Source organism: Spermophilus citellus (assembly GCF_964194105.1).
Source record: "Spermophilus citellus genome assembly, chromosome: 3".
Lineage (NCBI taxonomy): Eukaryota > Metazoa > Chordata > Mammalia > Rodentia > Sciuridae > Spermophilus > Spermophilus citellus.
In genome coordinates this window covers 58,530,118-58,542,773 of record NC_138184.1, presented here as the reverse complement: position 1 = coordinate 58,542,773, position 12,656 = coordinate 58,530,118, and positions in this window count along the sequence as shown.

Here is a 12,656-nt window from a genome sequence, read left to right as displayed (position 1 = left end):
TTATCTTTCCTTTTATCTCATTTTATTTTGCTTGGTTCATAGCCCATCTGTCGTGAATCTCAGATAAAATGTAGTAAAAATTCAGATTTATGGCTAGAAAAAAAAATCAGGCTCAGGTAGTTGGCGGTTAAGGAAAAAAAAAAATTCCTAAAAGCAAAAAAAAAAATCTAGCAAAAAAAAAATCACACATGCAGCTAGAATATACAGAAAAGAAAAAGTAATACAGTGAAAATAACCTTCTGCTTTCATTTGAACATTTCTATGTGATCAAGGCAAAGACCAGCAAAAAAACCAGTTCAGATTATGGGGAAGCAATAGCCCAAATCGTGCGAGCGTACCAAAAAGAAACTTCTTTATTCTAGTTTGTCAGCGCTTGCTTTTCCCATGAAGATAAAAGGCAGAATTTCAAAGCCACAGTTCTTCGGCTCCCAGGAAATGTTTTTGTGTTCATACTTCATTGTTATAAAGTTAAACTTCTTTCTCTTATTGGAACAAATGAGTTGCTGGGTTAGACCACATGTTTAAATTTTAAACCTCTTTTAGTCATTTAAACTCCTTGAAATGAGCCAAGTATGTGGATGAGGGAACCCCCAGCCCTGGTTCCCCAGTTATGGGAAGCCCCTCCTCACTGGACTTGCTCTTCCACGTACACTCTTTTCTCCCTGTGAGTAGCATTGACCTTCTGAAAGCAGAGGTCCTTGTGGGTAGACTGTGATGGTCACCTGTCACCTGATCTTCTTCTCTGAGAGCCACCTTTTCCCTAGGTTAGGATCTGAGAGACTAGTTTCCTCGAAGCATCTTCTCAAAGACCTAAATTAAAATCTGCAGTCAGGTGGGGTGGTGTATGCCTGGGAGGCTGAGGCAGGAGGATCTCGAACTCAAAGCCAGCCTCAGCAAAAGTGAGGCACTAAGCAACTCAGGGAGACCCTGTCTCTAAATAAAATACAAAATAGGGCTGGGGATGGGGCTCAGTGGTTAAGTGCCCCTGAGTTCAATCCCTGGTAACAAAATAAAATAAAATCTGCAAACAAATGGACACATGTTTTGCTTAGTGCACCTAGGGTTTCAAGAACATTTTAAAATTCTCCACATCCCCTTTTTACTAATCTCCACCAAATTCATACATTGGTGGAACTTGCTTGGCTCCTCTGGGGATTTTCTGATGCCTGACTGGCCACCCAGGCCACCCAGGCCACCCATCCACCCGTCCATCCATTAACATAAGTAACATCCATTAACATCAGTGCCTTCTCTATGCTGGGCTGTGGGTTGCATGCTGAGCATGTGACAGCCCAAATGAGGTCATCAAAAGTCTCTTCTGTTCCTGGAGCTCAGGGTCGGCGCATTGCTCATCAGTTTTAATGAATGAATTCAGGAGGAGAAATCCTAGAAACGTGCTTAACCCTATAAAGAAATTAAACTTTCTGGGTTTGGGAGGAAAGAAGGAGACCAAAGAAGACTCTCCCCAGCAGGGCCACTGGGCTGGGATGTGACGAAGGAGGTGAGCTCATGGGGTGAAGGCCCTGTAGACTGAGTGAGCCATGCAAGTGAGCCCATGTGACACTGAGGGCTTGGCAGGCCACAGGATGGTCACATGGCTAGCAGTGAGGCAGGTGGGGAATTGGCTCCTGCTGAGATGGGACGACACATAGTAGGGCACCTCGACCAGACACTCACAACTGTCATCTTGAGGAAGAACTTCCAACTTTGTATTTCTGACTTCATCCTCGACTTATCCCTTTTACTTTTTTGCACTTGACCCTTTGGTATGGGCTAAATTTCTCTGATCACCCTTTAGTTCCCACGAGGTCCTGAGCTTACTTTTCAGCCAGGGTTATAGAAAGCAGACCTATGGTAGCCACCTTCTCCCAGTTACCAACTGGAGTGCTTTTTTCTCCTTTGTCCTGACCCCCCAGCCCTCTCCAGAGGTGTGGCTGTCATTCGTCCTGGATAAGAACAGAGATGAAGATAAAATGTTGCAGCAAAACAGTCTCCCAGCACCCTGTGCCCTGCCTGCCTTCTGTTTTAGTGTATACTTGGGCTTGACTCCCTCTTCCTTTTCTGTCTGATTGAATCTTCTCAAGTCTCCTTTGCAAGCTGTAGCCCTCTGTCCCCGTAACCAGAGTTCTCTCTCATCAGTTCTAAGTGCCTTCTGTGGGCTCCAGGATTAGAGGCCTCACCAAGAGCTGGGCCTCATTTAACAACTTGCTTGAAAAGGAAGAAAAGGGCCAAGGAGCATTTTCATCGTCTCTCTTTCCCAGATAAAACCAGCCGCACATTAATTTGAGGCACCTCTTTCAAAGGAGATCATGGGTGTCTTGTCTCAGTGACTTCCAGGTAATTTGAGTTGCGTGTGTATTCCCAGATGGGGGTTTCTTCTTGAGCGGCTCTGGGAGCAGCGTGATTGGTTGTATCTTGGAAACACAACCCACTTGTCTACTTCTGCTATTGAGGATATTCAAGCTCCTCTCTCTCCAAAGACAGGCAAACATAAGTAGCTTTTAGATTTGTTTTGAAACAGTTGAGACACCTGAGATTATTTGAATCGATGTGTGCACACATGTTCACGTGTGTGAGAGTGAGTGTGTGTGTGTGTGTGTGTGTGTGTGTGTGTATGGCAGGGACAGAGGAAATGTAATGCCACGGAATGAACCCAGGACAGAAAATTTGCAATACCAAGTTAGAATCTTGGCTCTTTCTGGCCCCAGACTATTCATATAACCCTGAGCGCATCCTCTTATTTGCCCCCGCCTCCGATTCCTCATCTGTGAAATGGATATAATAATGGTGACTCATCCCTATCCTCAACAAGTGCACTGGTTTGAGAATATGAACACAAGTTTCATACATGTGAGAAGACAATTATTGGAACTGCAGCCTCTCTTGCTATTCGTCAATCCATTCATTGGCCCATTCATTCAGCAGACCTGGGGACTGGCGTGACCTGATTTGCTGATGGAAGTGGATTGTCAGGGAGAATCAGTGGAGGTGGGGGACAGGACAGTGGGGGCTGCAGTCATCCAGGAGAGAAGTGATATGGTGACAGCGATGGAGAAAGGAAGAGAATGAATTCAAGAGAAGATAGAGCAGATTGATTGGGATCTTTATGGGGGAGATAAAACTTAAGCTTAAATCAGAAACAACTAAGATGAGTGACTGCAGACAAGTATATAGAAAAGCACAGGGAAAAAGTATTTTCCATGGAAAATATCATAAGCCATCAAACTGATGGCTTTTCATTTTAAGTAACACCTGGCATGAGCAATTTCTTTTTTAACTTGTAATGACTTCCAATGAGTTTCTTAGAGTGTGGCAATAGCAGCCTTGAAACCCCAAAGAAACTTCCAACTTGCAGTGCAGTCTGAAGTGACTTTTATGTTTTATTGAATAAATGGCTGATGTCAGGGAGAGTCATTGTCCACAGAATGTGTTGAGACCTTGACTCATGGTGGTGTTACGATATTTCCATTTGGTGGACACACATTCATTGCTAACAGAATCAGAGCAAGCGCATCAGTACCAATAGCTGCAATAAAACCGGCATGGTACATCTGCATAATGATAAGAGATCTATTGCTGTCTGACTGACTTCTTCTCTCCTTACACTATTGCTGAGTGACAAAGTATAGCATGTGGATCTGAGTCGTGCTCCTTGGAAATATCACAATGGCAAGCAGCACTCTTTACAGACGAGGAGTGAACTGAATTAACTACAAAAGTATGTCGACATTCATTATGTTCTCTATTTTCAGTACGAGTTTTTTATGAGATTAATTAATACACCATTATTATTCCATCTAATTAAATGTACACACGTTAATGTCACTGTTCATTAGCATAGTGCTGTACATAATTTAGCTGTATTTTGGGGAAATCATTTTTTAGAAATGTCCTAATTATTCATGTATGAATGAGCATTTATTTCACCATGGATGTGGGGATTTAGGGAGGACAGGCAGATACTGTTTCTGCATTTCTGGATGGAGAAGACTGTCACACACCCCAAAAATGAAACATGCAAATTAGTAAAGAAATGACAAGTTGTAACATCATGGAGGGCATCGTATATTGGAAGAGGTGGAGTTTAGTCTAGACTTGGTGGGGTAGCCTTTATAACTTTCTGGGTAAGGGAGTATTGAGACCCGCCATAGGCTAAAGGCTCTCATTTTGTTGTGGAATGAGAAATAGATTGGACAGGATGGAATCCCAAAAAAAGCACAATAACAAGGCTCAATGTTATTTGAGTAGAGAATGCAAATCAAAGCTTTGATGAGATACTACAGTGAGCTACTCCCTTCACATCTGATAGGGACACCACCATCAAAATGACAGATACGAAAAGGGTTAGCAAGAATGTGGAAGAGTTGCTGGTGAGAGTGTTAAGCACGGCTGCCATTTTGGAAAGCAGACAGTTCCTCAAAATGTTCCCTCTAGAGTTAACAATGCAACCTAAAAAGTCTACTCAGAGGTATATGAAAATGAAAATAGGTGCCCGCCGAAACACTTACATGTTAACACAAACGTCATTCACAACCAATAAGAAGTGGAAATAAACGAAATGTGCATCAGCTGATAAATGGATCTCTAACTCACGGTGTATCCATTGCAATGACATGTTAATCAGCCATTAAAATAAACAAAGTCCTCAACCATGCTACGACATGGACAGACCTTGAAAACATTAATGCTAAGTGGAAGTCGTCTGTCAAAAAATATTACCTGCTGTAGAACTCCTTTGACATGAAATAACCAGAAAAGGTAAATCCATGGAGACAAATAGTAGATCAGAGATTTCTTTTTTTTTAAAGAGAGAGTGAAAGAGGAGAGAGAGAGAGAGAGAGAGAGAGAGAGAGAGAGAGAGAGAGAGAGAGAGAGAATTTTTTAATATTTATTTTTTAGTTCTCGACGGACACAACATCTTTGTTGGTATGTGGTGCTGAGGATCGAACCCGGGCCGCACGCATGCCAGGCGAGTGCGCTACCGCTTGAGCAACATCCCCAGCCCTAGATCAGAGATTTCTATGGCCTTGGGGGACAAGGGATGAGGGATGCCTGATGATGGATATGGGATGTTGGAGGGGGTGACGAAAATGTTCTAAAATTGGATAGTGGTGATGGTCACACACCCCCGTGAATACACGAACACAAGGCATCATTGTAGTGCACACATAAGGGGGTGCATTGGGTGGAATATGAAATGTATCTCATTAAAGAAGTTTAGCAAAGAAAAAGATAAAGGAGAAGGGAGATGAGTGAGAATTGAATCAGGGGACTATGCAAGCTGTCTTCTTGGTACCCGTCACAACCAGCCAGGCCTTGGAACTTCCTGTGGGGAATGAATGGGCTGAATATGTAAGTACTGGTGTACCCTGTACAGCAGGCCCACGGAATGACCCGCACTACTCAGAACCAGCTGCACACTCATATTTCTATTTACCATTCCTTAGGCACTGCTATGTTTTTCTTTTCCTTCTCTTTGCATTAGAAGAATAATTCATTAATTCTACAAGCTCAGTTCAAATTCCTCCTTGATGCTCCCCTTGGTTGTCTGGCCCTATAATTAATACATCGAGGTTGTTTTTATTTATTTATTTATTTATTTTGTGGGTACCTTGCATGTGGCTTGTGCCTCTGCAAAGATCTCAGCTGCGTAGCATTTCAAAGACCTACGTTGAATTGACGTTTTCTCTCCCTCTCCTTTTCCCTCCCATCTTTTCAACTAATACTTTTGCTTTCCCTCTGGTTCTCTGCCCACATCATGGGAGAGTTTCTATTGGCAACATAAGATCCCCCCAACTTCGCTCCTCCTCTCCAATATCTACAGAGCTGTCCCCATTTGTTTTCCTAAGGTGTATTCATCAGTGTTCTTTTGCTATGACAAAATACCAGAGATAAATGATTTAAAAGGAGGAAAGGATGATTGGGGTTCACAGTTTCAATCCGTGGTTGCTGGGCCCCATTGCTTTGGGACTTGTTGTGGGACTTATCATGGTAGAAGCTTATGGTGGAAGAAAACTGTCACCTAGTAGGGTAAGGAAGCAAATAGGTGGAGGAAAAGACCAGCATTCCAACATCTCCTTTAGGGGCATGTCCCCAATTACCCAAGTTCCTTCTACTAAGCCCCACTTTCCAAATATTCCCCCTGTCCCCGCAGACTGGCAACCAAGCCTTCGACACATGGCCTTTGGAGGACATTCCAGATCGAAAATACAGCAGTTAGCCCTAGCATCATACACCCCTTGATGGAGGCTCACCTTATTTCCATCATAGCGTCCCCCTTCCTCCTTTCAATACTCAGGGTTTGCTGCCAATTTTCAACAGGATATATCAAGCAGAGTTTTTCATCATCCGTGCATCAAAAATGTTTGATGAATGTTTATAGAGCACCTACTATGCACCACACACTGGTTCCCAGGGACACAGCAGGGAATGAAAATGTCTAAGGACCTTGATATTATGTAAGATCAGAGAATGGCAAGTGCACTGCAGAGACTTTGTGCAGAGGGAGAAAGAATGAGAGAGAGGTGGGGGAGGTTGGTGAGGAGATAGTATTTGAATCGGAGTCAAACACAAAGACACTGAACTTCAAGAGATTAAAAGAAAACATCGAGGGATGCTTGTGCTGGCAATTGTACAAGTATTGTAGGTTTTGCATTTTTGCATAATCAAATTCCAGCTTGAAGTCAACAGGAAATGATTCTTTTCTATCAGAAAGAGCTCACGCTGCCTTGCAGAAGATACTGTGCATCTCATGAGGGAATTGGTGGGAAAAATCTGTTCTATTGGTTACGGAGATAAAGCACTGTAGCATCACAGATTCTCAGCCACAATTTGAAAGAGCATTTTGGAAGAAGCAGTGTGTTCCAATCAAAATCCATTAAAAGAGATCAAAATCTTAAACATTGTTTATTCGTTTTGTATTTTGGAAATTATACTCTCAGGAATTTCTCTTCTGGAAAATATCACAAATTCGTATAAACATTGAGCTCCAAAGCTGTTCAACTGTTTTTTTTTTTTTAAAAAAGTAAGATTTAAGAACTTTCTAAATAGACAGTAATAGGAGAGTGGCTAAATAAATTCTCCTGTGCAATATAATATTCTACATATACACAGTGATTTTTTAGAAGAATATTTAATAACAAGATTTTTTTCCAGTGGTAAGTTAAAAATATGACAATTTTCCTCCATAACTGAAGGTTAGGTGGAAAAAATTGGGTTGCAAAATGCCATATACACTTGGGTATTAATTCCAGAATTGTATATTTTAAAATAAAACTAGAAAAAGATCTTTCTAAAATGTTAACAGTTGTTAGGTAGTTGAGAGGTAAGATTTTTACCATTCCTTAACTTCTCTTTCTATGAAATTATATTTCTCCATTTTCATTTATTTTCTGAGATTTCTAAAGGGAATATAAGTAAAATAACAATAAAAGAAATCCATCTATCAAGAATCAATAATTAAAAAATGTTTTTAAAAACTCAATAAAAATTGCTGAAGGCTGGGCTGGGGTTGTAGCTCAGTGGTAGAGTGTTTGCCTCATTTGTGGAAGTCACTGGGTTCGATCCTCAGCACTACTTAAAAATAAATAAGTAGATAAAGGTATTGTGTCCATCTACAACTAAAAAATATTTTAAAAAATTGCTGAAGGCTGACCTGCTGTGTGCCAGATGCTAAGTGCTTTCCCTTATGATAAATAGGCATTTAAGGCTTATAATTATTTTCTGAGACAAGTACTAATGTCAGTCCCATTTACTGTTGACAGGGTTGAGGCACAGAGACGTTATTAACATACCACATCACAGGTATAGCAAGTATTTGCACTGGGCTGAGGACCCAGGCAGAACTCCTGCAACTTAGACACTGCATTTCTAGCAAGGGGCCCAACCAGGAAGTAAGTCCCTCTTACCAGACCTGTCATGAGAGTTCTTTGCTCAATTCACATTTAGAGGTCTTCACCAGTTCTTTCCTGAGGAGCGTCTAGTGACTATGTGTCTTTTATTACCAATTTTATAGAATGGGGATTTCCTTATGGAACATGGATTCTATCATGTTCTTTGAGATTTTGTGACTAAAAAAAAAAAACAAGTGTCTTCCCGCATGGAGGACTTGAACCATTGGGTCACCCAAGACTGTCTAAGTCAGGATTTCGATACCTCCACTGTGAGAAGATTCAGGTAAGCTGATTTTACAGGTAAGCAGATTTTACATCCTTCTGCGTTGGCAGGGCTTCTTTCTTTCTGCGTCTGCGTTGTACTATACCACCTCAGCTTGCTGTGACCTGACGGTGCCAGTTGGCTTGGGCTAGCTTTTTTCATGCCCCCTTTTTATAAAACTAGACCCTGTGCTGGAAGGAGCAGCACCCCTTGCAGCTGGATTGAAGCTGGGAGGAAATTTAGAAAGAGGCTATTGTGAGAACTGCTGATGGTCATGGCCACATGTCAGGCACGCTACCGAGGGCTTGGTAACCCCAGGCCTGGCACTAAGCGCACATGACATAAGCATTCACACTGACCTCTCACAACAATCTGGGTGCGGGGTCTTGCCTGTCTCCCCACTTGATGCAGCAGAAGCTGACAGGTAGAGGGGTAAATTGCCCCAAGTCGCGGAGCCGGGGCTGGTGCTTTTAATCACAAGGCTGTTTTGATTCCCTATTGGCCAATGGTATCTTTCCCAGCCACCATCATCTCTCTGTTCCTTCTGAAATATCAATCCTGAAGTTATTGTTTTTAACCGTTGTTTCCCTTCTACTAGGTGATAAAGAATTTTTTTTTCTTTTTGTGAGCTTTCAACCTTTGTTGTGACAAAAACCATCTTTTCCCCCTCTGATAAAACTCTTGGCTGGATTGCCTCCTCTGCTCCTTCATCTGCCTTTGGGGATTCGTGCTCCTGAGCTGCACAGGCAGAGAACGTGATGTCCCTGCATAAGGGACTCTGGGAGTCGTCTGATCATCATGAAATGATTTTACTAGGTGCTCAGTGAGAGCGGCTGGAAGCCTTTGGAATCTGACACTTTGACACCCTCCTTCATTCACCTGCCGCTGGGGCTTCCTCTGGCTATTCCCAGGCAACAGGGTGGACACCCTGGTTCCTATAGCATCTGAAAGCATCTCTCCAGCCTGCCACCCGTGCGGCCTCTGTGGCTGCCACTATGGGATGAGCCCATCGCTGTCAGAGGATGGGGCTCTCTCTTGGCCTTGTGTGAAATCGGAGCTGTGCTGTTGGGACAATCCCTCTGTCTGTGCCTGCTGCCTGCCAGAACACCCTGGTTGGGAGCCGTTGTGCTGTGTTCTTTTAAATCGGACATGCTCATTGGAATGCATTGTCCCTTCAGGCTGGGTCATTTTCAGCTTAATTTTAGCATGCCACATTGTCCCCATGGACTTCTGTGGGCTGATCTCCACTCTCCACGTTGATCCAGAAGGAAAATAACATGTTTCACACTGCTGTTTGTCAGACTCGACGTGATGACAGTGTTCACCACCTCCATTTCAACTTGGCCTTTCTCTTGTCGCCCGTTCTTCAGTGCATTGTGATGCATGTAAATAAAATCCACTCTTTTCTGAACGCACAGAGAAACAATGTTCCTTCTGGCAATCCATTTGAAAAAAAAAAAAAAGAAAATGAAAATTAGCTACAATCAAAGTGTCCAGAGATTGTTGGTGTGGGCACACAGTTGTCTCCTCATATTGGCACGTGCATCTTTATGGTGGAGGTAAATATATATAGCTGTACAGCTGTGACAATTCATTTTGAACAAGGGCTGCAGTTGACCTTGGTTGACCAAGGAAGGTGCACCTATTTCTGTTGGAGATAAGTGTTGTTTTGTTGAAGCCAACCCTTACTTTCCTTCTTTATAAAAAGCTATAATGTGCAGATATGCAGTACATAGATATTCAATGTAGAGTTTGAGAAATTCTCACCAATGGACACACCTTTATAACCACCATCCAAAAAAAAAAAAAAAAAGATGGAATATTCTCAGGCCCCCTCAAAGATTTCCACATACCTCTTTCTAGTCATGGCCCCCCCTCCCATAAGAGGAAACACCCATTTTAACTTCTATTACATTAGTTTTACCAGTTCTTGAACTTTATATAAATAGAGTTATATAGTAATTATTCTTGGATATCTAATTTCTTTTGCTCAATATTGTATCTTTGAAAATCACTTATATCATTGAGCTAGACAGTAGTTTTTTTTTTCTTACTGTGCAGTATTCCTTATCTGAATATACCACGATTTATTTTGTTTCTGGATGTTTGGATTATTTCCAATTCCAGGCTCTTGCACATGGAGATGCTATTCTGACTCAGGCTGAAGCCTTTGTTGTTATTCTATCTTCTCCTTCTGCCCCTCTTCTCCCCAGGCTGTCAGTCTTAAAGGACTCCTTAATAATCTTGCATGCTAATCATCTCTATTTCCAGTCCACTTCCTGGATCTGATCTGCAGCAACGTCCTCAATGGATTTATTATATCGAGTGGCTATCCTGTTTTATTTTGCTATAAGGCTTGGAAAATCTCAACCTCAGAAGTCAAGTTTTCATAAATCTCTGATCAAAAGGCGTAGAAACTGGCATGCCAGGTACACTGTCAGATTGAATGTCATGGTCAAAGGTGATTTTTCTAAACATGAATGAACATTCTCTTGGTTTAGGGGCAAAAACTTTATGTAAAATGATAAAAGTGGTGTTTTAGGAGGCATAATCTGGCTTTGTATGTATACAGTGAACTGGAGAAGGATTCTTTTTTTAATAAGATAAAGGGAGGGATGTGAAGGCCTTTGTAGAGAAAGGAGGTGCAGGTTTAGGCGGCCTGGCCACAAGTAGGATTGTCAACAAAGGCAGCGGGAACGTTAGTGATGACACCAGTGCTCTGAATCCCAGTGGCTGGGTGACATTCCATTTGGGCTTTGGGGGAGAAGAGGAAAGCAGGTAAGGGGCATGCGTTTGAAAGTTACAGATGCTAGTGTGGGATGAGAAGATGCAGAGTCAGTTCAAGAGCAGGAGGGAATGGTAAAAAGATCCATCAAGGAATGAGAGATACGGGCCTTTGATATAACGAGGAGATTAACAAGAGAGATGGGGATTGGGGGGTGAATTTCATATGGCATATTAATTATGATTCCTGCACAGTGAGTTGCCCCCAAAACATGGCACCCGAAAATGGCTACATATTCATTTATTTCACAGACTCTGTGAGTCAGGAATCCAGGGACAATTTAGCTGGGTCCTCTGGCTTCTGGTCTCCCATAGGGCTTCAGTCATCCCATGGTTCACCTGGGAGGGTTCTGCTTGCAAGTTGTGGTGCGTGTTCGTAGCAGATTTCCATTTCTTGAGGACTGTGGGAGTGAGTTTCAGTTCCTCGTGAGCTGTCGACACCTTTGGCTCCTTGCTAGGTGGGTGTCTCCACTGGCCAACTGACAATATGGCGGCAAGCAGGAGAGAGGGCAAGAGAGGAGATGCCAGCAATACTGGAGGCTGGTGAGACGGAACTGACTCTCCAGGGACCTCATCAGGGATGACATCCCATGCCCTGTGTTATATATGTTTTGATGAAAATGAGTCTGACTAAATCCTGGACACATTCAACAGAGGGACATTCCATAGGTGCCTGGGTACCAGGAGACAGGAACATAGGGAGCCCTGTCAGAGTGGCCAGCCACATCTATGTGGAGTTATATTTGAGGACATAGTGCCCATATTGTACACAAAAACTCTAAGTTTAGGGAACTTTGCTAGAAAGTTCCACGGACTATTAGAACTGCCTTCCTTTGATAGGGGTCCATATGTCAGTTGAGGTGTTCTTGGCATTTACTAATGCACTCAGTAACTTGATTTGAAAAGGGAACGGTGAAATGCTGTATAATTTCAGACACTTTTCAAGGAAAAAAAAACGTACTACCTTTAATTAGACTCATTTAAAGCTGTTAAGATTCTTGTCAGAAATAATTTTTAAGTGGATGTGTCAAGATAAAAACAGCAGTTGTCAAGTGAGGAAAATGGTAATTTGTGCATGTGCTGTCTGGCTTGTGAGCAATTGGGTCTTTAAATACTACTAAGTGAGCATTTGTGCTTACAATTTCTTTTATAGCAGCCACGCTGGCAGTTAGGAATCCTAACTGTTGGAATGCTATTGTTTGTGGTAAATATTTGTCCTATGACTAGGGAATTCAATTTGGTTCCTACCCTGTAATATAGACAAAAGAATCACTAAGAAGGGGAAGCATTTAAGCAATTCAGTTCAGCAATGGGCCGAACCCTGTAACGTGAGCAAAGCATTCTGGGTGATTACAGAGTGGAATAATAATAAGGATAATGAAGACCACTCTTGGATGAAAGCAAACCAGGCAGCTTTAAGCAATTGAAAATGCTTGAATTCTATCTGTAATCTTCTTAGGCTATTAATTTCTCTAGTGGGCTTTTTGTATTTGGACATTGAAGAGCTGGGCTTTTGCTTGACCTCTGGGGCAGGTTTCTTAGTAGTGGCACTGTGGACATTTTGGGTCACGTCATTCCTTGCTGGAGGTGGGGCATCCTGTGCATTGTAACATGTTGAGCGGCCTTCCTGCTGAGTTCAATTCATCAGATGCCAGCAGCTCTGTACCCACAAACCCAGTTTCGACAACTAAATGTGCTTCCAGACATTGTCACAAGTA